The sequence below is a fragment of the Peromyscus leucopus genome, chromosome 10, assembly GCF_004664715.2.
Source record: "Peromyscus leucopus breed LL Stock chromosome 10, UCI_PerLeu_2.1, whole genome shotgun sequence".
Lineage (NCBI taxonomy): Eukaryota > Metazoa > Chordata > Mammalia > Rodentia > Cricetidae > Peromyscus > Peromyscus leucopus.
This window is the reverse complement of record NC_051071.1, coordinates 53,257,142-53,284,722: the sequence shown is the minus strand read 5'-3', so window position 1 is coordinate 53,284,722 and position 27,581 is coordinate 53,257,142. Positions and strand designations below refer to the sequence as shown.

Genomic DNA, 27,581 nt, shown 5'->3' with positions numbered 1-27,581 from the left:
CTGGGCTTCACTCACTTGGTGCTTTTATCTGCGATAGTTACCCATGTAGCTCTAATTCACCCTCTCATTTGCTACCTAGTGCTGCTTTGTAGAAACAGACTCCAATTTTAAATTCTTTCAGGAGCTGAAGATGTGAGTGTGTGAGCTAAAGACCCATCCCTGTGTGCCAGCTCTTCAGAGTTAGGTGACCTCAGAAAGGGTGGGATGAAAATGTTATCACCTGGAAGGGCAGAAGGAGAAGCCTGTTTCGGGGAGTGTGTTTGTTAAGTGCTCTGCCCGGGGCCATTTATTTAACTGAAGTCGTCACCTCAGGAGCAACTGCCGCTGTTTTATATGAGGTGCCCAGCCCGAGAAGCTGCAGGGGTTCCGCAGTGGAGCTTAATTCAATGTGGAGATTGTTCCCTGCCACACTCGAGAGCCACCCTGCCACCACTGTGTCCTAAGACTCCCCCAGCCCCCCTCAGCGCCCGTGCGCCGGATCCAGAGCCCAGCCTAGCTCAACCTTTACCTAGTAGGACGAATACACGGGTCCTCTGTTAGAAAGGCCTGACCTTTTGTAATTCGTTTGTTTTAAAGATAAGACTTTCTGGGTTCTAACTTGTTTGTTTTGCTTATGGATTTTTCTTACTGCATTCATTTATTCATGTGTGTGTTGGGGGGAGGCGCATGCCCCAGCACATGTGTGGAGGACAGAGGGCAGCTTGGGTTGACTCCCTCCTCCCTCCACATGCGTCCAGGGACTCGATCTCAGGTCATCAGGCTTGACCGCAAGTACCTTTGGGTGCTGAGCTGTCCGTCTCACCAGCCCCTGCTTAGGGCTTTTTCGTACACACTCTATATATTCTAAACCCCATATTCAGCCACTTTAAGGTTTTTCCCCTAAGATCAAGTTTTGGTATGCATGGATAAAGAATAACCGTCAAGAAAGTTAAGTGAATTAAGTCCAGGTTGCTGATAAATTTCCCGAGTGTCAAAGATCCCATGTTTTGAAGTGGAACCAGAGGAAATGCTCACGGTGCCAGCTCATGAAGGTTCTGCTTGCTGGGCTCAGTCTCAAGGGTACATCTTAGTGAGTAGAGTTCAGAGAAGTGTGCATTCTAGGAAAGAAGTTACCAGATTCTTGTCCGGGGGAGGCAGCGGGGGTTTTCTTAGAATAACAAACGACCTGAGCCTTCACGTGAGCCTGTCCCTAGGTGCAGATGATAGGGCTATGTTTTAAACATTGCATTAATTAGTCTGGCCCACGTGATGGGCTGATCTTTTCAGTGAGGGCAGGTAGGCTTCGTGGGTGGAATCAATGAAACTACCCTGATAGTGCCTCCGTTGAATATTTCAAGTCCCTTCTAGAAAGGGCAAAGGTGCCCACAATCTCTGCAACAAGGACTTTGTTTCTTTTCACTATTTATTGGTAGAGAGACTTTCATGGGGCACTACTCACTTAAAAGAAAAAATCATCGTCTGACCTTGAACAAATCTTTAACTTTATGAACAATGTCAGGAACAACATCTTATAGTTGTACAGGGTTGTTTTGTTTTGTCTTTTAAATCACTCCCTCGGCCTGGAGAGATGGCTCCGTGGTCTTTTAAAGGACCCAAGTTTAGTGTGGGTCTCAGCACTCTCATCCAAGGGCTCACCACAGCCTGGAACTCCAACTCCAGGGGATCCAACGCCCTCGTCTGGCCTCCACAGGCATCTTCCCTCTTGAGCACATACCCACGCACAGATGCACATGGAAACCTAGTTTTAAAATAAAACACCTCTTTTTAAAACTCACTCTCTCAAATAATTTCCATGGTTACCTTTTGTTTTAGTCTTGCAAAATTAAATATGTCTATCTTTAGCTTGAGAAAGTGGAAATAGAGAAGCCCAGATCATACTTCTGACTAGGAAAAGAGCTGACATGCAGACTTTCCTTCTTCATAGAGCCCAGTGCTTCTCAGTGGTCCTTCACTGCCACCACACAGTGTGTGGCGAACTGTGTCAGCATTACCACGGGTCTCCAGTGGCCTTCCAGATCGCACAACTCTCTGTGTGCTTCCCGTGTATGACACACTGCACCCAGTGCTTTATGGGTTTCAGCCACAATTCCTGTGCAACTTTGCCAGCTAGGGATCATCCACCCCTTCTCGTCATAGGGGAAACTGAGGCACTGAGCAGTCAGGTGATTTGCACAAAGCCGTGTGGTTGGTTCTCTGCTTTCCCCAACAAGTGCGCTCATGGTCACCACGTCACCTGTCACAGGTCTGAAAACAGTGTCCTTCCATTCTCTTCCTTATAACCAAGGTCAGCGCAGGAGGCCTGAGAGACTTCTCTTTTCTCTTTCGTCTTAACTGATCCACACCACACCCGCTGATGAAGAGATGTCTTCTTTGTAACTAGACATAAATGTGGTGCTGGGTTAGATTCAGTTTTAAAATTAACCTTTAACTTGCAGGACTGTAGGAAAACCAGGGTCAGTAGCTATGAGACCAGAAGGCCTAGTCATCCACAGGATTGGTGACCTCTTTGGGGGTGAGCGAGGGGATCCTGGAAAAGACAGCTCTTTGCACAGGAAATGGGTCCGATGATCTCCAAGAGTTTGTGTGTGTAGTGTGTGTGTGTGTGTGTGTGTGTGTGTGTGTGTGTGTGTGTTTACACGTAGAGGCCAGAGGTCGTGGTGGAGAAGGCATGGCAGGGGGCAGGTATGGCGGCAAAAGCAGGAAGCTGCCTGCTCACATTTCATCCTCACACAGGAAGCAGAGAGAGGGAACAGGAAGTGGGGGCCAGGCTAAAAACAACTCGAATCCAGGCTGGAGAGATGGCTTGGGAATTAAGAGCACTTACTGTTCCAGCAGAGGGCTTTGCACCATACAGCAGCTCACAAGTGTCTACAACTCTAGTTCCAGGAGGCCCAACACCCTCTCATGGCCTCTACAGACACCAGGCACCCTCATAGAACACATACATATTCGGGCAAAACCCTCACGTAGACACAGATCTGGGGGGGGCGGGGCACAACAACCCTCAAAGCCCACCCTCAGGGACATACTTCCTCTTCAAAGTTTCACAACCTTTTTGAGATAGGGTCACTAACCAGGAACTACTGTGTTCAGATACACGAACCTATAGGTGACATTTCTCATTCAAACCGCCACGCAGGGTTTCTCACCGAGACCTGAATCTTGCTGATAATGCGAGGCTGGTGGGCCTGTGAGCCCCAGGAATGAATCCTCCTGTCTCTTCTTCTGCACTAGGATTCCACATATACTCTACCATTGCCTTTTACCATGAGTTCTGGAGGTGAACACTTGCCCTCGTGCATGGTCAGTAGCATTTTACATGCCTTGTTTTGTTTTGTTAAGATTTATTTTTATTTTAAATGTATGAGTGTTTTGCCTGCGTGAATGTCTGCATTACCGTGTGTATGCTTGGTACTGGAGGAGGCTAGAAGAGGTCATCAGAGTCTCTGGAATTGGAGTTTCAGACAGTTATGATATACGATATGGGTGCTCGAAACAGAACTCTTGGAAAGAGTCCTTTGTAAGAGCAGCACCCAATGCTTTCAATTGCTACGTCGTCTCTCCAGACCCCTTGTTTTGATATTTTGAGACAAGTTCTTGCTATGTAGCTCTGGTTGGCCTGATACCTGCTACATAATTGAGGCTGGCCTTGAACTTGTGGTAATCCTCTTTCAGCTTCCTGAAAGCTGGGATCACAGGTGTACACCATCATACCCTGTTTGGGATAATAGCAGAAATGAAATCAAGAGGTCTCCGACGATAAAAGATGCAGTTGGTGGCCAGAATGGTCTCCAAGCTGTCAGGTGGCCAGCAAGGTACCTTGGATGTCGGTGGGCTCTAAAAGCCATCGTCCCAAGGTTGATCTCCTGCCTCTCTAGTCTGGGTTTTATAGTAAAAATCTAGTTAGCAGCTGGGACCTTTGCCCTGCCTAGCACAGTGGTCTTTTCTGTTTGACGCTTAACTTTTTCCATAAATAGACCGACACTGGGTGGGTTTGGGAGCATTGTTGAGGTTGTGTTTGCTGTGTCATAGTCTGGCACACCGCTGAAGTCCGGGGATTTTTGCTGGCCTTCCTTTCCAACAGGATTCCTAGAAGGAAGTTTGTGACCATGAATGAGCCTGGGCTCCTAAATGGTGAATTGAAGAGACTGAATATTGGCCCGCGTGACCTTTCCCTCCATTAATGATTGTGAAACCCCAACATTTAAATTAACCACTGTTAAATGAGGGCCTTCCCTGTGTCAGCTGCATATGCAAACCCTGGGAAGAAACCCAACAAAGACTTCATTCTTCTTCTTTTTCAATAATGACTTTTTACTGTAAGAACTAGGAAACACCTGCTTGGCCACGCTTTGTTCAAGACAGAATCTCACTCACCCTGAAACTCAGGAACCCGACTTCCATGGCCCAGGGTGGCTTCAAACTCACGACCCTCCTGCCTTAGTCCCCCCCAAGTGTTGGAGTTAGAGAACTGGTTAGCTTTCATTATTTAATAAGAAAATTTGAGCAATTCGAGTCCACTTTCTGCTGTTGTTGGATACTAGTTTGTCTTAGAAAGCAACAGCTCTTTATGAAGACAGCAGACCAGAGGACCCCCACCCTTGACTAGAATCCCACTTCTTGTATGATTTTTGTGGTACATGAGAATTTGAATGAAGAAATGCCCAGGGATGGGCTTCTGTAGAAGGAACAACATACCCCGGTGAGGGACCTGATTCACCTTTGGTCCTCCTCATTCCAGGCTGGAACACATACCCCGGTGAGGGACCTGATTCACCTTTGGTCCTTCTCATTCCAGGCTGGTGATGTAGAGAAACCCCTCTCCATTCCTGTTCGCTCTCTCAGCTGGTGCGTGGGTTAAGCTTCTCTGGAGCACTCTGTTGTTCAATCAAGAGATTTGTTTTAATTGTAGGAAATAGTGATTTGGATGGTGTATTTTTGGTAGAAATGAAATAACCAGAGATGCTGGCTTATAAAAGGCAGTGGAGCATCTCTTCCCCAGCACTCTGTAGACCAGGCTGGCCTTGAACTCACAGAGATCCACCTGCCTCTTCCTCCTGGGTGCTGGAATGAAAGGTGTGTGCCACCACACCCGGCAGGCCGGTATTGTTTAAAAATCGTCTTAGCCAGGCTCGGTGCTCATGCCTGTAATCCTAGCATTTAGGAGGCTGAAGCGGTAGGATTACTTACTGTAAGACTGAGGTCAGCCTGGGAGAAAAAGTGAGACTCGACTTGAAGAAAACAAACAAGGGAGGGGTGGGGAGGGGGAAAGAATTTTGATCTTATGCTGAAGAAAACAAAGATTCACTTATAGAAATCTGCTGTCTGTGGTAAAGAAGTTGTTACTGATGTACAACTCTAAAATGACCTATTTCTGAGTCACTACAAATTGTCATCAGTGGGCCTGATTGCTCTCGTAGAGGACTCAGGTTTGATTCCCACCACCCATATGGTGGCTCATAAATGTGTTTCGGGGGGTCCAACGATATCCTGGCACCCGTGGGTAATAAGCACACACGTGACATGCATACATACATGCAGGCACTCACACACACATGAAGTAAAAATAAATCAATCTTTTAAAAAGTTGTGACAAGGGCTGGAGAGATGACTCAGTGGTTAATAGCACTGACTGCTCTTCCAGAGGACCCAGGTTCAATTCCCAGCAACTACGTGGCAGCTCACAACTGTCTGTAACTCCAAGGTCTGACACCCTCACACAGACACTCATGCAGGCAAAACACCAATGCATCTGTTTTTGGTGGTGGTAGGGTGTTGAAAACGATTCATTTGGTAATCTAATCCTATGAACTTGTTGTGGCTTTTATTTGTTTGTTTGTTTTTGCCAGTTGTGTTTTGTTTTGAGACAAGGTCTCACTATGTAGTCCTGGGTGGCCCTGGAACTCTCTTTGTAGACCAGGCTAGCCTCCAACTCACAGAAATCTGCCTCTCTCTGCTGCCCAAGTGCTGGGATCAAAGGCTTGCACCACCATGCCCGGCCCAATTTGATTTCTGCCAAGACCTTATCACAGAATTGGAGGGCAAGAGGCAGAGGAGGAAGTATAGAGTCTAATTCACTAATAAAGATTGTGGTTTACAACTTGAGGAAGAAACTTGCTGCGAATAACCTGTGAGTCCAGCCTGGCCCACTACTTCCTCCTGCAGATGAACCCAGCTGTCTTCTTATTTCTACGCCTGGCTGCTCCCTTGCAAATTTGTGCTTGCTAAGGGAAGTGTATATGCGGCAGTGAATGCCGTCGTCTTAAAAATGGGGGCTGGAGAGATGGTTCAGGGATAATACTGTGATCTTCCAGAGGATCCTGGTTCAGTCCCAGCACCCACATGGCAGCTCACTGTAACTCCAGGTCTGGGGTATCTGACACCCACTTTGGACGTGTGGGCATCGGGCAGGAAAGTGATGCACACACAGCACTTGCCCAGCGATGCTTGACTTGGAAGGTGGCGCGGGCCTGTCATCCCGGCAATTGAGAGGCAGGGCAGGAGCATCATCGGATGATCAGCCTCTTCCACACTCTAAGTTTGGTCGGAGATCAAAAGGGCAACAGAGTATTGGAATTGTTTTATTTCTGATCTTATGTATGTCTGCGGACCACATGCATTTTATCTGGAAGGCAGAAGCGGCCATCAGATCCCCTAGAACTGAGTTACGGATGGTTGTGGGCCGCCAAGTGGGTGCTGGGAACAGAACTTGGGTTCTCTGAAAGAACCGCCCCGAACTGCAGACACATCTCTCCCACCCTGTAGGAAGACTTATAGCTCACTGCTAGGATTGCTCAAACCCTTGAATCCTCCTCAGCTTTTCTGAACTGATAGTCCTCACCACTGCCCTGGGCTCTCCTTCAAAAGCAGACCTTTTGTCCCTGCTCCTCAATAAGCCCCATCTCATCCACCTGCACGAGAATATTCTCTTCAGCCACCCATCACCCTAAGAATCTCTGTGAGCACCTGGAGAGGACCCTTGGGGAAGGATCCCTTGCCCTAGAAAAACCCACATTACTCTCTTACCTTCGTTCTTTCCTTTCTGATTTTTAGTTATTTAAAGGGCGTATTTCAAAACTGGAGAGGGGTAGAGGAAGGGATGGGGAGATAAAAACGCCAGACCTTAACCACTGGCTCCAAATCTGTGGTAAAACCCCACCCTATGTCCAGGCTTAAAACGAATTCTGCCATTGTCAAGTTCAGTGCGTGCGTGCGTGCGGTCCAAGGGTTTCTGATTCCGGTGCAGTCATTGGCCACTCTCTCTCCTGGCTCCACCCTCCCAGCCAGCCACTTGGAAAAGCACGGTCTTAGGTGCGTCAAACATTTCTTAGCAACGCTGGGGGTGAGGGTGGGGGTGGGGTTCAGTTCACTTCCTCCTCATGCTTGACTTCCCCTCAATTCAGAGCAGGCTTGATTCAGCCCGTGAAGTTCTGAGCTCCATCCCGGGGACAAAGCCGCGAGGACGTATCATTTGCCGTGGGAAATGTGTCAGCGTGACCACAGTACGACAGACAGGTGTGCGGCACGGCCTGTGCACCCTTGTAACCCAAGAAACGAGGCAGGCAGCCTGGCCTCGCCTCCCGTGCTGTCGGAAAGTCTTCGAAAATGCCTGTGACCGTCGTCGTTTGTGCTGACTGGGCCGCGTCGGGGCTTTTACTCTGAACCGTTTACATGCTGGAGAGTCTGCAGATGAAAACCAGGCTGCGGGGAGCCGGAGGTGGGGGTGGGGAGATGAGGAGAGGGAGAGAGAACATCTGCACCCACTCTTGTGCACTCCAAGTTCTCACGTGTTCATGTGTGTAACACGTGGTGTCGGGGGGACTCAGAGGTTGAGTTATGAAGATCTGAAAGTGCATGCTGGCCCCTGGAGAGAAGCAACTAAAAAACTCGAAAAAAGGTCACCGTAGCCACTGAGTTTCATTTGATTCTTATGTGACCATTAATTGAATCTTTTTTTTTTTTTCGGAGACAGGGTTTCTTTGTGTAGCTTTGGAGCCTGTCCTGGAACTCACTCTGTAGCCCAGGCTGGCCTCGAACTCACAGAGATCTGCCTCTGCCTCCTGAGTGCTGGGATTAAAGGCGTGCGCCACCACCGCCTAGCTAATTGAACCTTTTAAAACATCTTTTAAATACTTTATTTCTAATTATATGTATTACCTGTGAGTGCAGGTGCCCGGAGAGGCCAGAAAAGGGCGCCAGATTCCCCTGGAACTGGAGTTAGAGACAGCTGTGAGCTTCTAATGTGGGTGCTGGGAACAGAACTCGTTCTGTAACTGTGCTCTTAACCATGGAGCCACCTGACTCGTTTCCCCCGATTGGAACTTAAGAAAAGCCCACTCTTTAATAATAATGTGCTAAATGGCTTTGGAGACGCGTTCTTCCCACAGAAATGGAAGACATTGATTATTCCGACACCTCTACCAGAACAGGAGCAGTATTTCAAGGTCTATGACTCTAACTCTGCCAGAATCTTCTGTTGGGGGTCCCCCTGTGAAATGTCTGGTGTGGTGGCCAGGAGTCAGTCTACAGCCCCAGCTCTAGGGAGTACTAGATACATAGATAATTTGTTTCACCTAGTACTGCCAGGTACTAGGTAGGTCATGAGCAGGGAATGAGAGTGGACCTAGGAAATCTCTCACGTGTTATTCAGCTCACCAAGTATTTCTCAAGTTTCCATTAAGCTCTGGGGCCACAGCAGGCATGAGTCACAGCTTTTGGCCAGGAGGATATTCCCAGCACGGGGTGCTAGGTGGTGGACCCCAGCCATAGACTCCGTATGCTGATTCCTATCAAGCTCTTATTGGCGACAGCCGAGGGAGAAATGGAAGGAATGAGTGAATGAATGAAAAGTGAGTGAGAACGTGGGTCTCAAGGACACTGTAACCCTACCACGGCAGGGACATGTCTGCAGTCCGCTGTGATGGAAACAATGCCCTTCGGAGCAACCGAGCGAAGCGATCAAGCCGGGTGACATTAAGTCCCTTCCAGGGTCTGTAGGGAAACCTCTCCTTGCTGTTCTCCTACAGAGCAGAAAACCCAAGCAAATGCTGCCAGATCCCTGTGCTGTGGATTTCAGTTTCACTTTCTTACATCTTTTTGCTTGCTTGTTTGTTTTTAACCAATTTGAGTTTTTTGTACTGGTGGTGGTTGAAGTAGCTTTCTCCCTTAATCTCGGCGTTACAGTCCCTACCTTTTAGTGCATTCATTTAAATAGGTATTTATTGGGTATATTAAGGTAGGAAATGTTAATACCACAGAGCGATATAAGCCAAGCGGAAGAGGATTTAATCTGAGATTGAAGTTATAATAAATTTATACCCTGTATTGTAATGAAAATCTGTAGTTTTTTTAGTACAAGGGGGTACAGATGGATGACTCTAGGGCCTCTTGGACGCTAGGCAAGTGACCCCTTGTCTACATCCCAGGCTTTAGCGCATCCTGGTAGGTTTTGCTTGCTTGCTTGTTTTGGTTGTGGATGGTTTTTTGTTGTTGTTTTGAAACAGAGTTGCTATGTAGCCCTGGCTGTCTTGGAACCCACAAGTTAGACCAGGCTGGCCCCAGACTCACAGAGATCCATCTGCCTCGATGGGATTAAAGGTATGCACCACCATGCCTGGCTGTTTGCTTGCTTTTGATGTGGCGTTTAGCTGTATTACCTAGGCAGGCTCGGAATTCCAGTTTTCCTGCCTCAGCCTCCCAAGTAGCTAGAGAACAAGGAGTTATCAGGTGCCCGGCATTATCCTGAGTGTTTCCTGTTCTCCGGCATCACCAAAAGGAAGCCCAGGCTTCCTGGTAGTCTCAGGATCTTCATCAGTCTCAGGAAACTGGTATCCTGGGATATGATTATTAATAGAGTGTTCAGTGGTCCCAACCCATTATAATTGCAAACAAAACTGGCTTAGAGCTTGGAGGGAAAAGCTCTTGACTTTGATTTGTACTTTCTAGAATTACTTTTACAAATTAGTAAGTACTTACCTTTCTTATATAAAATAGAGCCTTTTTTTTCTTTTGGTAACAAATTTTATTACATTTTGTTTGTTTAATACGTGCGTGCATGCGTGCGCATGCTCTCAAACTGCCGAGCCAACATAGACCTTTCCTCCCTTACGTTGCTTCTTGTCACGTGTTATTTGGTCCCAGTTCCCAGAAAAATAACCAGGACACCAACCAGGGTCAATACATGCTCCTGTAGGCAGCTCTGTCTCCTGCTGCTCGCCCGCCTTGGTGTGTGGGTTAGCAGGGTTGTAGTCCTGTGCTACCATGCCAGATGGCCTTATTCTTTACTGTTGCCTCTTCCAGGAGCACGCTAACGTGCTTGCATGTTATTGGACGTGTTGACGATGTCCGTGGTTTCCAGGCATGGGAAGAGGGCTGGGGACCCGGAGGTGGGGGAGGGAGCAGGTGTAAGCCACCCCTCAAGGTTCCTCTCTGTAGATACTATTGATCTCTGGTTTAGGAATCTTCTCATCACGTGCCACATGCTCCGCCTTGGTCCTGGTCCTACCCTAGTGTTGCTGGCTCCCGGACACTGTGTACACGACTGGCCTTTTTGAAGGGAGAGGGTGGTGCCCTGACCCAGGTAAGCTTTTGCTTCTCAGGACAGTGTTGCCTTTTCTCTCCTGAGAAACTATCTTTTCTTACTCTCCCCTGGGGGCAGGGGGCACCCATTTGTGAATATCTCCTTCCTGAAATGAGCAGAATACTGGAGAAATCTGACCAGGAAAAGACCAGTGGCATCGAGATTACCTCACTGGAAAAGTCCTTGTAGCTGGGTGAGGTGGCGGCACACGGCTGTAATCCCAGCACTCGGCAGGTGGATTTAGGAAGAGAATCAGGAGTTCAAGGCCAGCCTGAGCTACCTGCGACCCTGCCTCAAATCCAAACCAAACACGGCAAAATTCCCAAACCTTCAGCAGTTACCACTCTGTTCTGCCCAGCAGTGTAGTTAGCGAAGACCCATCTATGCATTTTCTAGTCAACTGTAAGTTCGTGTGCTGAGTGTAGTTCGGTATGGCTGGACCCTGGTGGCGCATAAAGGAAGATCGGTAATTAGGTGTCAACCAAAGGCGTCCTGTGGACACACTGTCCCAGCGAGGCCTCACGTTTCCTCAGCAGAGTCTGTGCTTCCTCTGTGGCGCCATCTATCTCTCATCATCACTGTTTGGTCACATCTGCTGTCTCCAGCCGGCGGATGAGTTGGATGGGTGACTCGGTTGTATGCCCTCAGCCTCCAACTCAGGGTGGCAACTGGAGCATCGTTTGGGGGCCTGTGTGGTCTTTGTCGGACAGATCGGACATCTGAGGCGTGCCCAAGATACCTAAGTGTCGTGAGAGAGAGTTGGGTTTTGAACTCAGTGTCTGCCGTCCTCCGAAGCCTGTGTTCTTCTTTCTGCGTCTTGCTCGGGCGTTTGCTGCGTGTGTGTGTGTGTGTGTGTGTGTGTGTGTGTGTGTGTAGTCGGTCTCTTGGGAATACTGGAGAGCAGCGTCGATTGGGGGGGGGGGGTTAGAAGTTCTGGGGAAGTATTGAAAGGAAAAGATGAGGAAGGGGCCTGCTGCCTGAGGCTCAGAGGAGAGGCCAGCTGCTGTCGCGGCGGCCTGGCTCTGGGCTGCCATCCCCACCCTGAGCGCCCGCACACAGACACCATGAGGGACAGGTCACACGGGGGCTGCTGAGTGCACACAGACCAGAGAAAGCCTTTTGTTACACTTCCATTCACGAGGAGAATGACCGAGCTGGGACACTTAGCCATCCACCCAGACAGAAACATTGTGTCCAAACGGGGGCTTCTCTGACGCTCGCTCGTCCACGTGGTAAGTACTTACTTGTAATGTTTGAGTCTGTCTGTGATGAAACTGGGGGAGAAATATATACACCACCTGAGCCTTCCAGCTTACAAAGCAGTGTGCCTGAGCTTTATTCCCTGGGAAAATGGTGGGACCAGGGGAGTCACGGGCCCACCTTTGAAAGCCTCCCCTCTGAGGGGGGATGGTCAGTGGCGACTCACCTGTTTTTCTCCTACTCGGACAACTCGATTTTACAGCTAAAGTAGAAGCTTTACTGGGGTGCAATGCACCTCCTATTTCATGTGGGCAGTTTGGGGGGGCTTTCGTGTGGTCTCACAGCTGTGTAACTATCCCTCGGTTACTTTCGGGATGTGGCCATCACCTTGAAAATCCCGTGTCCCTTACCAGCCCCTTCTGCTTTCGGGACAGCCTACCTTCTGTTTCATAACCATGGATGTTTTACTTATGAATTTGTACCACGAGGCTTTCTTTCACTTAGTACACTATTTTCTTTCTTTTAAAAATATTGGGTTTTTAAAAAAAATTATATTAATATTTTTTCTTAAGTACAATATATTGATCATATTTCCCTCAACTCCCTGCAGGTCCTTCCCACCACCCCAAAATACATAGTTTTAGTTTTCTACTTATGTGTACATGGAAGTAGGGGTAGGAGCGTGGGGCCAGAGAAGATGCTGGATCCCCTGGAGCTGGAGTTAGGGTGACTGCTTCGAGCCACTGGATGTGGGTGCTAGTCACCGAACTCAGATCCTCTGAAAAAGCAGCCACTGCTCTGAAACACTGAGCCATCTCTCCAGCCCCTAGAACAGTATTTTCAAGATCCATCTATATTATATTATATTATAGCATGTATCAATACTTCATTACTATTGCAATATCCATTAATATTGTAAAACAGTAGTCTAGAATTTGGGTACATTTGAGGGTTTTTTTTCCTCCTTGCTTTTTGGATATTGTAATGTTGCTATGACTTTGCAAGTTTTGTGATTGTGTGTGTGTGTGTGTGTGTGTGTGTGTGTGTGTGTTCGTTCTCACTGTGTGTGGGTTTGGGTATATGTGTGTGGATGCACGAATAGGTCAGAAGTCAACATTGGTATCTTCCTCCCGCTCTACCTTATTTGGAGACAGTCTGTCACTGAACCTGGAGTTCCCCATTTCTGCTAGGCTGGCTAGACAGGGAAAACCCCACCTGGACACTCAGCCTACCTCAGCCTCCCATCCCCCAGGCGCTGGGGTCACAGGTGTGTGCACTGTGTCTGCCTTTTGCTAGGGTGCCGAGGATCCAAATCAGGACTTCACACAAGTACTTCATCTACTGGGCCGTCTCCCCAAACCCTGTTTTCAAAGTTTTCTGAAGTCATGGCTCTTGATCTCTACCGGGCACATCTTTATGATGGGATTTCTGGAATGGGTGGCGACTGTCTTTCAGCTTTTGAAGGCCTCGTCAGCAGTGTGCATGGCTGTGCATCTGGCGGCTCCAGAGGCCATGTGTGCAAGGCTGTGCATCTGACAGCTCCGGAGGCTGTGTGTGCAAGGCTGTGCATCTGACAGCTCCGGAGGCCATGTGTGTGCAAGGCTGTGCATCTGACAGCTCCGGAGGCCATGTGTGTGCAAGGCTGTGCATCTGACAGCTCCAGTGGCCATGTGCAAAGGTTCTGATCCTTGTCTTGGTCAACATAAGTTGTTTCTGTCTTTTGACGATGGCCATTCCAGGGGTATAGAGTAAATTTCATTGTGGTCTTAATTTGCATTTCCTTGATGACCATCGTCCAGCCTCGTGTGCTTCTTGGTCATGGATGTATCTTTGGAGATTCAGTTCCTTTACCTATATTTAAATTAGTTTCTTTGTCTTTTTGTTATTAATTTATGGTAGCTCTTTACATATTCTAGATAAAAGCTATTATCAGAAATATGCTTTGTAAATGCATATTTACTTTATAGCCTGTCTTTTTGACTAATTATTTGGGTTTTTGTTTCTTTGTTTTGTTTTGTTTTGTTTTTTGCCTTCAACACAGGGCCTTATATTAGTGCTGTACTATTGAGCTACAACCCCAGCCCATACTTTTTGCATATGTATTGATGGGGGGGGGGTGGGTACATGTCACCTCACTTGTTTGGAGGTCAGAGGACAACTTGCAGGAGCTGGTTCTCCCTTCAATCACCATGCTATTGTAATTTCTTACTTTAGATTGTTTAGTGAGTGTGTGCACATGCAGTTGGTGGTGGTGTGGGAGTTGGTTTTGTATCCTCCAGTGTTGAGCACACTGGTCTTCTCCCTGTGCTGGTCTCCTGATCTACGGACGGTTTTCCTTCTGCGTTTCCTCTGTGGATAATAATCTGTGTTTCTCTTCTTTGCCCCATTGCCTTGGTTGGAGTCTTCAGGACAGTGCTGAATAAAACGCCCTCTCTCATCTTGTTCCCGATCTTGGGGAGGTGGGATGAGTCTTTTACGATTCAACTGTTGGTTGTCAGATTGTATTGGTTTTAATCAGACGGGAGAAGTTTCCTCTGTTTCAGCTTACTGATAATTTGGATTATGAAAGTCTGTTGATTGTATCATGTCTTTCCATGTCTATTTAGATAATAATGTAGTTCTGTCTTTGTTACCTTTGTGTGTTTTCATTGGTTCATACTCCTTTGGTAAGCCCATGGGATAAGTCATGCTTGGTCATGGTGCATAATAGTTGTGTGTTTTTTCTTTCAAATCGGTTTAACTTCATTTTTTAAAAAGTGTGTGTGTATGTGTGTGTGTGTGTGTGTGTGTGTGTGTGTGTGTGTGTGTGTGTAGGTCAGAGGACAAGCTAAAGATGTCAGTTTTCTCCTTCCAACATACGGGTTCTGGGGAACAAATGTAATGTGTCAGGCCTTTTTCCCATTCAACCACCTCGCTTAGCCCTCTTTGTAGGTTTGAGACATGGAATGGTCTCAAGTAGTTTAAGTGGGTCTTGAACTCTTGTTCTGCCGGCCTTGTGTGAGTTACTTTTCCTTGTGATGATAAGATACTGACACCAAAGGCACCGTAAGGAAGAGTTTATTTTGACTGACGGCTCTGGAGGGAGAGTCCATAACTGCAGGGGATGCAGGGCAGCAGGCCGCCAGAGCAGGACACTGGCTGATCACGGACGGGTGCCTGAAGATGCCAGAGGAGGTAGCAGGTCTCCTGGGGCTGGAGTCGCAGCGGGCTCGTGAGCTGCTGGATGTGGGTGCTGGGAACTGAACTTGAGTCCTCCAGAAGAGCATCAAGCAATCCTCCTTCCTGCTGAACCATTTCTCTGGTTCCAGATGTGCTGAGCTAACCGGCATGCCCTGCTCAGAGCTTTTCTTTGTAAGCCTTCCATGTCTTTGAGTCACTCGTGATGTCTCCTCCGTTTTCCTGAGTTGAGTAGCGAGTTTACTTTCTTCCTTGTCATTTTAGCTACAGGTTTGTCAATGTGGTTATTTTCTTAAAAAAACAAACAACAAACAAAAACCCCCTAACTTTTGAATTTTGTTAATTTCGTTGTTTTTTTCCATTTTTGTATTTTTAAGTTGTTTGAAAATTTTGTGTGAGCTTTGACCATATTTACTACTCACACCTTCCCAACTCCTCCCAGATCCACCCCCTCCTTCCCCACCCACCCACCCACCCACCCACACACACACACTCTCATCAAGACCTCTTTGTGCTGCCCCCATATTCATGGACACGTGGTCTTCGTCTGGAGCTTGGTGTTTGCCTTTGATAAGATCTTACTATGTCTCCTTGGGGGCCTGGTACTTGCTGTTTTGCCCAGGGTGGCCTTGAACTCTCAACGGTCCTCTTGCTTTCACTACCTGACTGCCGGAATTCCGGGTCTGTGCCTCAGAGCCCAGCTCTTTTTGGTTTTCTAACCACCTTTATTCCCACTTCAGTCTTTAACCGTTGCCTTCCACGTGGGACTGACGATCTAGTAGCTCTTCTTCTTCTGTTTTCTGAAAGTAGAAGCTCTGAGATCGTCACACATTCCACTGCTGTCCCCACTCTCCACTACACAAGACTGTGTGTGTGTGTGTGTGTGTGTGTGAGCAACCGATGCTAACGCTGAGTGAGAGCCGGGAGACTTTCCCTTTGCAGACTGTGTCGGGGAACTGAGCGCATGAGAGCCGCACAGGGAGTAACCCGCCCTTTGTTCTCTCACTCCGCGCTGATGGACCCTGCCGCTTAGTGGTTCTAGGACCAAAGCGTAGGTTCTGGGGTCTGATAGCCTGGGTGTGAGTTCTCCCTCCGCCACCTGCAGCTGGGAGACATTGAGCAAGACTTCTAGGTCCTCTGAGCGGCCCCCCCCCCCCTTTTCCACGTGTGTAGAATAAGGTAGTCACTCCATCATCGTGAGGGTTCAGTGTGGTAACACGTGATACATTCAGCCCACAAGTTGGCTGAAACTAAATGTTTAATATTGGTTAATTAAATTAAGCTGTTCCTAACTTAATGTCGCGGGACGAACATGACCCTATGCTGAGCTGACTCCAGAGGTAGCTACCGAGTCTGGAGTTGTGATTCCATTCGTTTCTACGTCTCTGTCACCGTCCATGATGTCCATTTACTGCCTGGCTGAGACACATTTCCGGCGGCAGCCCGCTGAAGAGGCAACTTGGCCGCTCTTGCTTCTTCGATGGCATGTCCATAATGTAACCATGGCGGAGCAAAAGCAGGAAATGGATTTTCCTAAACAAATCTGAAAAAAGCTGAGGGGCAAGGTCCATAAATTATGAAAATGGTACTCACTGAAAAAAAAAACATCTAATTCATGTCTCTATCAGTTCGAGTCCTCTTTATGAGAAGGCTGGCGATGTCCTTCTGAACTCACCAGGCAGCTGATGTTGAACCCTATTGTCTGAGGTACGCAGCCGGAGCTGTTCTGTGCTTTCAAGGAATTGCTTAAAAAACGTATACAGTTTTATTCTCATCCTGCAGCCAAACAATGACCACACTATTACAATAAGAAATAAATCAAGGTATCTATTATGAAATCTTCAGATAAAATTAAAATGTGCCTAGGTTTGGTATGTGTACATGTGATCTTGCCACTTGGGGTGTGACAGGGAATTGGTGACAGGGAATTGAGGTCAGCATGGGCTACATAGAGCATATCCCTGTCTCAAAAACCCAGTGACGAGCAAAGAGAATTCATTAGTTACAAGGGAAAAACCATCAGTTCCTTGAATCCTGATATATGGATAGAGATGGATTTTGGTTTTGAGGGTGGGATTTCTTATTTGAAAGACAAAATTCAGAATAAATAGTCAAAAGTGAGTGCAGTGCACTCGGAGCCACTTTCCAGCCTCCTGGACTTTGTCTCCTAGTAACACATACGACTTCTACCGTATTTAAGATGGCTGCCGCCTCCCGTGTGTCCTCACCAGATAGCTACTACCATGTGAACACCAAGTGTTTGACTGTGAGCTAACTAAGTCTTGACATATGCTTGGATGAACAGCACCTTCCATGAGTAGAGTAATACATGTTCTAATACATTCACGCTATATGATCAATGTTATCATTGTGATGTAATGGTTTAGAGAATCGTCTTTGGGATTCAAGCTCACCTCTGTGCCTTTATTTGCTTGTGTGTGTGTTTGGTAGGTTAGTTGGTTTTTAACTTTGGTGTGCCGGGGGTCTAAACCAGAGCTTTGATCGTGCTAGGCAAGCGGTACACCACTGAACTACTCTCCTGACCTCCATTTTTAAATGTTAAGATGAAATACTTCAGTGCTTTCTTTCCTTACACTTTACTCCAATATGTGCTGTATTCTGTGCTAAGCTGGTGCTATAATGCAGTGTTTGACAGACTAACTTCAGGAAAAATACTGTGGTGCCTTTGTTCATTCAGGTCTGTGGGAACTTCTGCCTATTCCTTCTCCTTTCCAGTGGGTTAGAATTAACTTCACGGACAGCTGTTGCTGGCACTGTTCACACAGCTTTGTGGCTTCAGCGCCAACGTTTGATACCGACTACTACTTCAACGCTCTGTGTGTATGTGCACATGTGTGTATGCGTGCGTGCGTGCGTGCACACGAACAGTTTCTCCCTCTTATACTTTAGTCATGCATTGATACAAACAGTAATTTCAGCAAAGTTTTTGGAATTCAGAATAGTTCCAAATGAGCTGATGAGGTAGGTGGTATAAAGACACTGGCCACCAAGCTTGATGCCCGGACTGAGATCCCTGCAAACCCGAGGGTGGAAGGAGAGAACTGACTTCTTCAAGTTGTCCCCTGATCTCCACACATGCATGTCCCACCCCCAAGTAATTAAATGTTATCAAATGTGTCTCTAGAAACAGTATATTACCTTATATGTAAAAGCAAGTAAATACTGGCCTGGTCTTTACATTGATTGTGTTTCAACCTATAGATGAATTAAAATTTAAAGATAATTCTATCTTAGTAGGATTTGATTTGGCCTGATCAGATACCCTCAGTATTTAAAATGGTCTTTGAAAAGCCCTGTGTTTAGTCCTCAGCAACTGGACACGGCAGCACACACCTATATCCCAGTACTTGAAAGATAGAGAGGAAGATCAGGAGTCCAAGTTCATCTTCAACTACATAGAAAGACTGAAGCCAGCTTTGGATAGATTAAACCCAGTCTCAGAAAAACAACAAAGTTAAGTACTTGCCACCCAAGCCTGCCGACCCAAGTTCAAGTCCCAGGACCCGCATAAACAGAGAAAATAAGCTTAATAAATTTGTCAAATTTGCCAAATGGCTCACACATGTATCTTACATGTACACCCCATAATAAAATTTAAGATGTCCAAAATAAATAAAAACAGCCCATGTAACTTCATATCATGTCTACACTGCCGGTCCCCAGACTAGGCTCAGTTTTGTTTCTTTCCTTTACGCAACCATATCTACCTTAGGGCTTCCATACTGCGCGCTCGTGTGGTCCCCTTCTCTTTAGACTAAAACAAAGGCGCTCTGTGAAGACGGAGAATCATTTCTTCAGACAGGGCTTAATTGCTTGCTGCAAGCCAGTTGGATCCGGAGTGGCTGGGATCACCATGGCCTCTGGGGGGCCCTTACATGGTTTTTATGCATTTGCCCACACAGAGGCCTGCGTGGAGCAGGAGAATGATATCACAGGAATGACAAGGCTAACTTCCGTTTTTTCTGTGTTTTCCCCCCCTATATTGTTTGAGTTTATTAAAGCCACTGTGTTCAGAGCCAAAGCATGAGGATTTGGCTTATTTTCATGGCGAAGGCAGGCTGTACCTGTCACCGTAATTCCTGATTTTAAGTATTCTGTGAACAGTTACCTAACTCTTTTCTTCATCTGCCCATGCTGAGTAAACACTCTACCCACCCTACCTTCAAACTTACCATCCTCAAATATTTTTTGCCTTTTAGGGCAGTGTTTATTTTAATATGCATACTTATTCATAAATATACACATTCATACATACCAAAAAAAAACCCTCCAAACCCAAAATACTATCTAATGTTCCAAACATCTTGTAAACACGGGATTTTTTTTCTTATACATTATACTATTTTTTTAAAGATATGTTTATTTTCAGTTACGTGTGTGGGTGTTTTGGTTGCATGTATGACTTTTGTAGCGTGTGCATGCAGTACCGACAGAAGCCAGAAGGGGGCATTAGATCCTCTGGAGCTGGAAGTAGGGTTGTGAGCCTCTATGGTGGATGCTGGGATTTTAACCCTGGTCTTCTTCAAGGACCAGTGCCCCCAACTGCTGAGCCATCTCTCTGACTCCTAAGGTACTCTTATATAAAAACAGATTCTGAATCTAGGAGCACTAACCACCAAGCCTGCTAGCCAGAGTTTGATTCCTGGGACCCACACACTGGGTGGAAGGAGATAATTGACTCCTTAAGTTGCCCTGTGACCTCCACATGCTCACTTAGGCACATGAGACACCCTGAATAAATAGGTGTTAAAATTTAAAAAAAAAAAAAGACCAGGTGGTGGTGGCGCATGCCTTTAATCCCAGCACTCGGGAGGCAGAGGCAGGCGGATCTCTGTGAGTTCGAGGCCAGCCTGGTCTACAGAGTGAGTTCCAGGACAGGCTCCAAAGCTACACAGAGAAACCCTGTCTCGAAAAAACAAACAAAAGAAAAAAGAAAGCTTTTCGGTCTTATTTGTAGTTAAGGAATTTAAATTTGTTAAAAATCTATTTTTTAAAATACTGGTTTAGTAACTAAGGAATCCTTTGGTTTTCCTTCAGCTACTCTAGGAGTTTGGTTTCACGTAATAGTTGACATTTTATAATCTTGGATTTGTTTTGAATTTTGACTCTATTTTTATTTATTTTTTCATATTTTTTATTGATTATTTGGAAATTCCACACCATGCACCCCGAGTCCTTCCGGGTCTGCCCCCCTACCCTTGTGACCTTCCCACCCTCCAAAAAAAAAGAAGAAAAGAAAAAAACGTAAGTCCAATTTGTGTTGCGTATATACTCAACTCACTGGAGCATGGGGATTTTTACCCTTTATTAAGTCACTAATATTTCTCATTATTGATCATCTTACCTAGAAGCAATAAAATTTTCTTTTATAAAATATGGATAGAAAAATAAACTGAAAACCAACTTGTCCCTCCGGTCTTTTGACCTCTGACACTGTCCACTTCAAAAATGGTATATACAATTCAGTAAATTGAAGAAAAGCACAAAAACCTCTAAGGGAAAACTTGTAGTCCCAGCTTTGACTGTTTGTTGGATGGTATCTCGAGATATGGCCTCATGTACCTCAGGCTGGCTTTGAATGAGCTATGTAGTCAAAGGTGACCTTGAACTCCTGACCCTCCTTGCCACCACCTCCCCAGTGCTGGCACTGCAGAGATGCATCACCAAACCCAGCTTCCTTACTCCCTTGAGCATGCTACACACACACACACACACACACACACACACACACACACACACGGCCACTGCTGTGTGTCCTAGCCTGAAATGTATTAGGATGAGAGACAGGTTTTCATATTTCTTTCATTTTTCATGCGTGTTCAGAGAGTACAGGGTGTCACATGGTGTCTCGAGCCCTCTCAATTTCTCCTCTCCCTCCCTCTCTGATGTCCTAACTCCACTTCCAGAGGGATTGGGGGTGAGGTTCCCCATCTTGGCCCCTCCAAACGAGGGTATTTACTTGGAAGTGCCTTGGGTCTTCCTGAGCTGTCCATTGTCTTTCGTACCATGAGGTTCATTTTACCAACCTCTGGCTTTCTGTGCTCCCACTACGTGTGTCGGCTTCAAATTAGTAAAATAAAATGGGGGTTTAGTTCATGTGGGACTTCTGCATCTTTTTCTATCACATTTATAGATAGGATTTTTTGGTAGTGATTGGTTGAGATCGAGTGCCCAGGAATCCAGGTTATCTACCCTAGATACGATAAAGGCGGAGTAGAGGGGGAGTCATGTTTGCTAAAAACACAGCATTTCCAAGAAGTCATAGCAGTACTTTGTTTTTCTTTAAGACTGGTCTTGCCAGGTAGATCAGACTGGCCTTGAATTGCTTGTTGAGCCTCCTACTTCAGCCTCCCAAGTCCCGGGACTTGAACTGTGCGTCACCTTGTCCAGTGTTCCAGAGACAGTGTCATTTTCGAGGGCTTACTATTTGCTGGAAACCTTCCTGCTCACTTAAATGTATTTATTTATTTAACCTCCTTCACACCCCACGTGAATTACTATTATTCTTATTTGTATTAAGCCGTGCAAGGGCGTGGGCACCCACAATTCTCTGAAGGGTGATTGGAAAGAAAATCATTGAGTTCCTTTTAGTCATGAGTGGAGCTTGGGTGAAATATTTCAGTTAAATTTCCTTCCTATGAAATGCCAGGGTTTCTGTCTTCTGGAGCTTTCCCCAACCATCTCTTGGTCAGAGTAGGCTTTGCACTACTTTTCATACGGTTATTAAGCATTTCCACGTGACAGCGGTGACCCCCTCCTCGCCTTCTGAGCCCCGCCTCTGAGCCCCGCCTTCCAACTCATTCCAGGTGTCCTTAGCAAATGACTACCAAGGCCAAAACCCATTGGCCAGTGCAGAGCCAGGAACCATGTAGAGCAGAGTCACGCTGTTCCTGGGGTTAGGGACAAAGGTTGCTGAAGCCTGGCTGTGGTTACGATCAGCCTGTGCATCCAGATTTCAAGACTGGAAAGGTAGGGAAACCTTGCTTATTTTCCTTGCGGTGTGAAGAAGAAGATGGTTGTAGTCGCTTAAGGCAATGTGTATCAGGTTTACCAAACAATCTGTTTTGGTTCTGTTTTAGTTAAAGGTGGTGTATCCATCTTAAGTTCTTAAGAATTTTAAACGCTGCCTTGTTTGCCTTACCACTGGTGAAACTCCAGTTTTCTAGTTAGGGGCATGGTCTGACAGACATTGTTTAGTTTTACAGCGTTTTACTTCATATACTTGGGGGAAAAAAATCTAGATCTTCACAAATATAGTTTCATGGTTTGCAATTTAAACCATACAGTATAAGCAATGACTTGTCAATGGTGTCTCATAGACAGTCTTTAGAGAAGAAAATAGGATAACTAAAAATAAATCAGGAATTAGCAGCACGATGATATATAAAACTGTAGCCGTGGTATTTCCTCTTGGACACTCTTATTTGAGTCATTCTTTTTCAAACTGGTAATTAAGAAATGAAATTACTTAACTCTAGGCGCTATGCTTTTTTTTTTAACTTTAATATTTTAGCTATTCTTTCTATGCTCCGTTCTAATATTAATCACAATGACCGAAGAGACAGAATGTCTTTTTCACCTTCCTACCTAAAACTGAAGCGATTTGACTAGCACTTTGGAGTGACAGCTCATCGTCAAGAGGGACATCCTTCTGGTCATAATGTGCCCTCCTCCGTCACCCCGCGGGGAAACTCCGCTGAGATCAGTCTGTAGGGGCTCGGAGTGGCCGTCTGTCCACCCATCAGGCTGTAGTGTCACCGTTCACAGATGCTCTACTGTCAGCGTCAAAGGGTTTGCCTGTCAGTCACATTTGTAACGGCTTTTCCATGACCCCTTGGTTGTGAAAGTGGCCGGCTCAGAATGGGTTTGTACCTTGTAATAGGCTCAGACGTGGTTCTGTTTGATAAAAAACCATTACATTACAAAGCGTTTAGTGTTTGTTATGTCTCATTTGTAAAGAGAATGTTAGCGTGCTTATCACTGGATGTTAAAGGTGTGTGTGTGTGTGTGTGTGTGTGTGTGAAGTTCGTGCCGTGGTACCCTGGATAGCTTAGAGGACAACTTCTATGGAGTTGGTTTTTCTCCTTCTGCCCTTACGTGGGCTCTGGAGATCAGCCAGGTTGTTGGAGTTGGGAAGCGGGTGCTTTACAGACGGAGCCTTCTTTCTGGCCACAGATTCCCCTTTTCTTAGTTCAATATATTTATTTAAAGAGGTTTCCACCCTGAAGTATCCTACTTTTACTAGATTTGCCCCAAATGCCATGTTTTTGAAGCTCGCTCTCAATGTTGCCTTCAGTGACTGTCGCTTGCTCCGCACTGGTCTTTCCGGGATCCGGCTTTGGGTGGGGGAGGGCAAGCCACAGTCACAGCGTTAACTATTTACCTGGCTTTGGAGGATACTTGGTAACCATCTTCTTGCCGTTTCTCAACTGCGAGCTGAGGTTCAAAGGTTCAGATGAACCTCGCAGATCAGAGGTCAGACACGAATTGCTGCAATTTGTAGCTGAATTCTGCTGATATGACAGAATTTCACAGCTATGAATTGTCCGCCTCCACTCGCACACAGGCTGGGCTGGGCGGCTAACAGTGTAATTTGTACACCTCAGCCTTTGGCACCCAAGTTTAATAAGTAACTAGCTGGTGCCTTGGGTTTCGCTGGTACAAGGTGCATGTTATAAAAAAGGGTCAGATGTCAGCGTGCAGAGACGAAGGAGGTGGGAAGTGACAATCTCCTGGCTTCTGACTATGAGCTGTACATAGAGATTCAGTGGTCTGTGTTTAATTCTTATTTCTATGGTGTAAATCTTAACATTCATTTTCTGGGTCTTCAAGAGATGGGTCCTTTTGTAAAATGTTAACAGGAGGTGTCTGATCAGGGATTATAGGGCAAGAAGTAGAAAGGGAAGTTGTAGATATCACTTAATTATTTCATGGGATCTTTGACTTCTCAAAAGCTTTCCAAAATGTGATGGCTTTTTAAGAATTTAGGGAACAGGAGGTATAATTCCAGCACTGCAGAAGCTGAGGCACGAGAAGATTGCCAAGTTTTGGGTCAGCCTGGGCTACAGAGTGAGGCCCACCTATAAAAAAGAAGATTGGGCCGGGCCGTAGCACACGCCTTTGATCCTAGCACTCGAGAGGCAGAGACAGGTAGATCTCTGTGAGTTCGAGGCCAGCCTGGTCTGCAGAGCGAGATCCAGGACAGACACCAAAGCTACACAGAGAAACCTTGTCTTAAAAAACATACAAACAAACAAACAAACAAAAAATAGGATTGAACTGTTTTGCCTTGGTCTTTTAGAGATTACAGTTCATGATTGATTGATTGACTGTGTTTCTTTGGGCCTGAGGCAAGGACACATGTCATGGTGCATGATGGAGCCAAGCTGCTTCCCTCCTGGCCAAGAAGTAGAAAAATAGGGCCTAGGGTCCCTCCATCTCTGTCAGGACAGGTCTCAAACAATGACCTAAGATTTCCCATGATGCTCCTTTTTTTTTTTTTTTTTTTTTTTTTTTTTACACATGGGTCTTTGGGGAAACACTGAAGATTGATTTATTTATTATTTATTTATTTATTTATTTATTTATTTATTTATTTATTTATTTATTTATTTTGGTTTTCGAGACAGAGTTTCTCTGTGTAGCTTTGCACCTCTCCTGGAACTCACTTTGTAGACCAGGCTGGCCTCGAACTCACAGAGATCCACCTGGCTCTGCCTCCCGAGTGCTGGGATTAAAGGCGTGCGCCACCACCCGGCCGGCAACACTGAAGATTTAAACCACAGCAGTTTCTCTCTCTCTCTCTCTCTCTCTCTCTCTCTCTCTCTCTCTCTCTCTCTCTCCCCCCTCTCTCTCTTTAAATAACACAATTGGGATTTTCAGCTCTCCCATCCTGGACCAATTGGACTCTCTCAGAGAACATACTAGTTTAGAGCTCAGGTTCTGTTCTCTGCCCCTCTGCCATGTTCAATCAATAGACCTTAGTCTTTGGCCGGCCTCTCTGCACTGTTCCCCCATCTCTCATAGCTCTTACTTCCTTAGATTGCAGCAGCCAGTGAGTAAGATGCTGCCGCACAAGGGATGCCTGACACATTTCCTGACACGTGGGGACTGAAGGTCTGAGCTGCTGCGGCTGCCGTCTGTCATTGGCTCCCTGCTGCTGACTTAGCTTTGCCCACCCTACGTCCCATCCCAGTGTGCCTTCCCCTTGGTCTCTTCACTTCAGGCAGGTGGACACAGACCTTCGCAGTTGGATAAGGTGAGGTGGGAGGTCTCAGGAGGCATTCATTCTTTTGACTGTCAGGCAGAAGTGCGCTTCAGAAAGCCCGTTTCAGGTCTACCGCTCTTTGAACACTATGTTTCCTTAGCTGATTGCTACATCCCAATCATCTAGTTTCCCTTGCAAGCTCTTTTCATGCTGCCAAGATTTACAACCCAAACCAGGCATGTAAGATGTCCTAAAGAAATGTGCTACTTTGTATACTAATTAAAATGAATTAGTGGCAATCATTTACGCCTTTCATTTTGTAAGGGGGGGGAGCGTCTTATGTAGCCCAGGTTAGCCTCAAACTCACTACAAAGCTCAAGATGACCTTGAAGGCCTGATACTCTTGCCTCAGCTCCCAGTACTGAGTTTTTATAGGCGTGTGCCACCAGGCCGGGCAGGAACACTTTTTTTTTTTTTTTTTTTTTGGTTTTTCGAGACAGGGTTTCTCTGTGTAGTTTTGCGCCTTTCCTGGAACTCGCTTGGTAGCCCAGGCTGGCCTCGAACTCACAGAGATCCACCTGGCTCTGCCTCCCGAGTGCTGGGATTAAAGGTGTGCACCACCACCACCGGCTTAGGAACACTTTTTATTGAAAAGGGATTCCTTCTTAAAATGAATCAGTTGCCCACTCTCAAGGAGGAACTGCACGGACTTAGAGCTACCAGGAAAGAGTTGGTTGAGAAACATTTAAGATTTAAAATAAATTCATGCGGAAATAATGCCATACGGATAGGCTGAATCCTATCCTTGGGGATATACATTACATTGTTATATTTACTGATTTCTTATTTTGCACAAATGCCAGATGTGAAATGTTACCTTGAGCTTATTCATTCTGTTTCTTTGTTCTTATCAAATATAGTTGCTTTGGAATAAAAGAAATATGATTTTAACTACCAGTGACAATATTAAAATTAAGTACCTTGCATTTAAAAAGTCACAATGACATCTCATATTAATTAAAGTTAAACACCAGGACTGAGCATAGGTATTAGGGTATAGATGTGAGTCAGATCCACATTCTGCTCTAGTCAAGTTTTAATTTGGTTGAAGATGAGCTCGGTTTCAACAGTTACTGTAAGCTTAAACCATAGGCCCAAATCCTACCATGCTTGTCCTTGGATATGGCAATGGCTCAGTGTGGTGCCAGGAAGACCGCTGGATAACACTGTGGGCACACGTCTCGGGGGCCTCCCCAGACTGCCTCACTGGAGGAGTGATAGAAGGCTGAGTTCAGCCTAGCCAGGCAGAGGGTCTGAGAGGATCTGAAGCACCAGGAATGGCCTGTAAGGGAAACTGAGGCACGGCATGAAGCTGGGTGAGGACTTAGCCTCCTCACATCTTAGGAGGATATTGATTTTATTCTAAAGGCAGCACCAAGAGAATGCAGAAAATCCCACAGGAGGCCGATGGGGCCAAACGGTATGATTTTAAAGGCCGCTGTCTGCTGGGAGAGCTGGACTCACTGTGGTGGGCTGGAGTGGCCGGGATGAAGGCAGCCCAGGAGGCTAACCGAAGCTAAGGGCTGGCGGTTTGCAGTGCGCTTCTAAATGTGAGATCTTCAATTCATGTGAGGATACTCAAGTTCAGGAAACACTCGAGAAAGCTGAGGCCTGACCCCTTCAGAGCATGTGTGAGGTCAAGCAGTGTGAGAGAGACCAGTGACATGTAGAAATCTGATGATCAACCAGCGCTGTTTCCTGGTAGCCCTAAGTCCGTGCATTTCCTCCTTGAGAGTGGGCAACTGATTCATTTTAAGAAGGAATCTGTTTTCAATAAAAACTGTTCCTGCCCGGCCTGGTGGCACACACCTATAAACTCAGTACTGGGAGCTGAGGCAAGAGTATCAGGCCTTCAAGGTCATCTTGAGCTTTGTAGTGAGTTTGAGGCTAACCTGGGCTACATAAGACACTCCACCACCACCCCCACCCCGGTCTTACAAAATGAAAGGCGTAAGTGATTGCCACTAATTCATTTTAATTAGTATACAAAGTAGCACATTTCTTTAGGACATCATACATGCCTGGTTTGGGTTGATTCTCACCCCCCCACCACACACACACACACACACACACACACACACACACACACTCCCCTCTGTACCTTTCTACACCCCCCCATTTCCTCCCTCCCCTTTCTCTGCATGTGTTCTTTTACCCTCCCCTACCCCCACCCCATCTCCCTTAAAATCTCTTTTCTTCCCCCTCTGCTCACGAGCCCCTGTGTGGTTTCATGGCCCCTAATTGCACTTACACCCACCTAAATACATGTATCTAGAAGCTGCTGGAGGTAGGGGTGAAAATATTACTTTTAGCTTAAGCTTGTGGTTGAGGGTGGAA

The 27,581-nt window shown here is 46.3% G+C and overlaps 1 protein-coding gene across 11 annotated transcripts in view; it reads left to right on the top strand.

The window, feature by feature from the left end:
• Rbm47 (RNA binding motif protein 47) overlaps nt 1-27,581 on the top strand; it is a 135,946-nt gene that overhangs the window by 77,714 nt on the left and 30,651 nt on the right. For 2 of the 11 annotated variants that reach the window (XM_037209053.1, XM_037209055.1), the window contains one exon: nt 10,457-10,579. The exons of 8 other annotated variants lie outside the window; for them this stretch is intronic. The gene's annotated coding sequence lies outside the window, so the exon portion shown is untranslated. Of the gene's footprint in view, nt 1-10,456; nt 10,580-21,820; nt 21,947-27,581 lie in introns of those variants that run through there. One more of the 11 variants, XM_028882248.2, reaches the window with a different exon arrangement.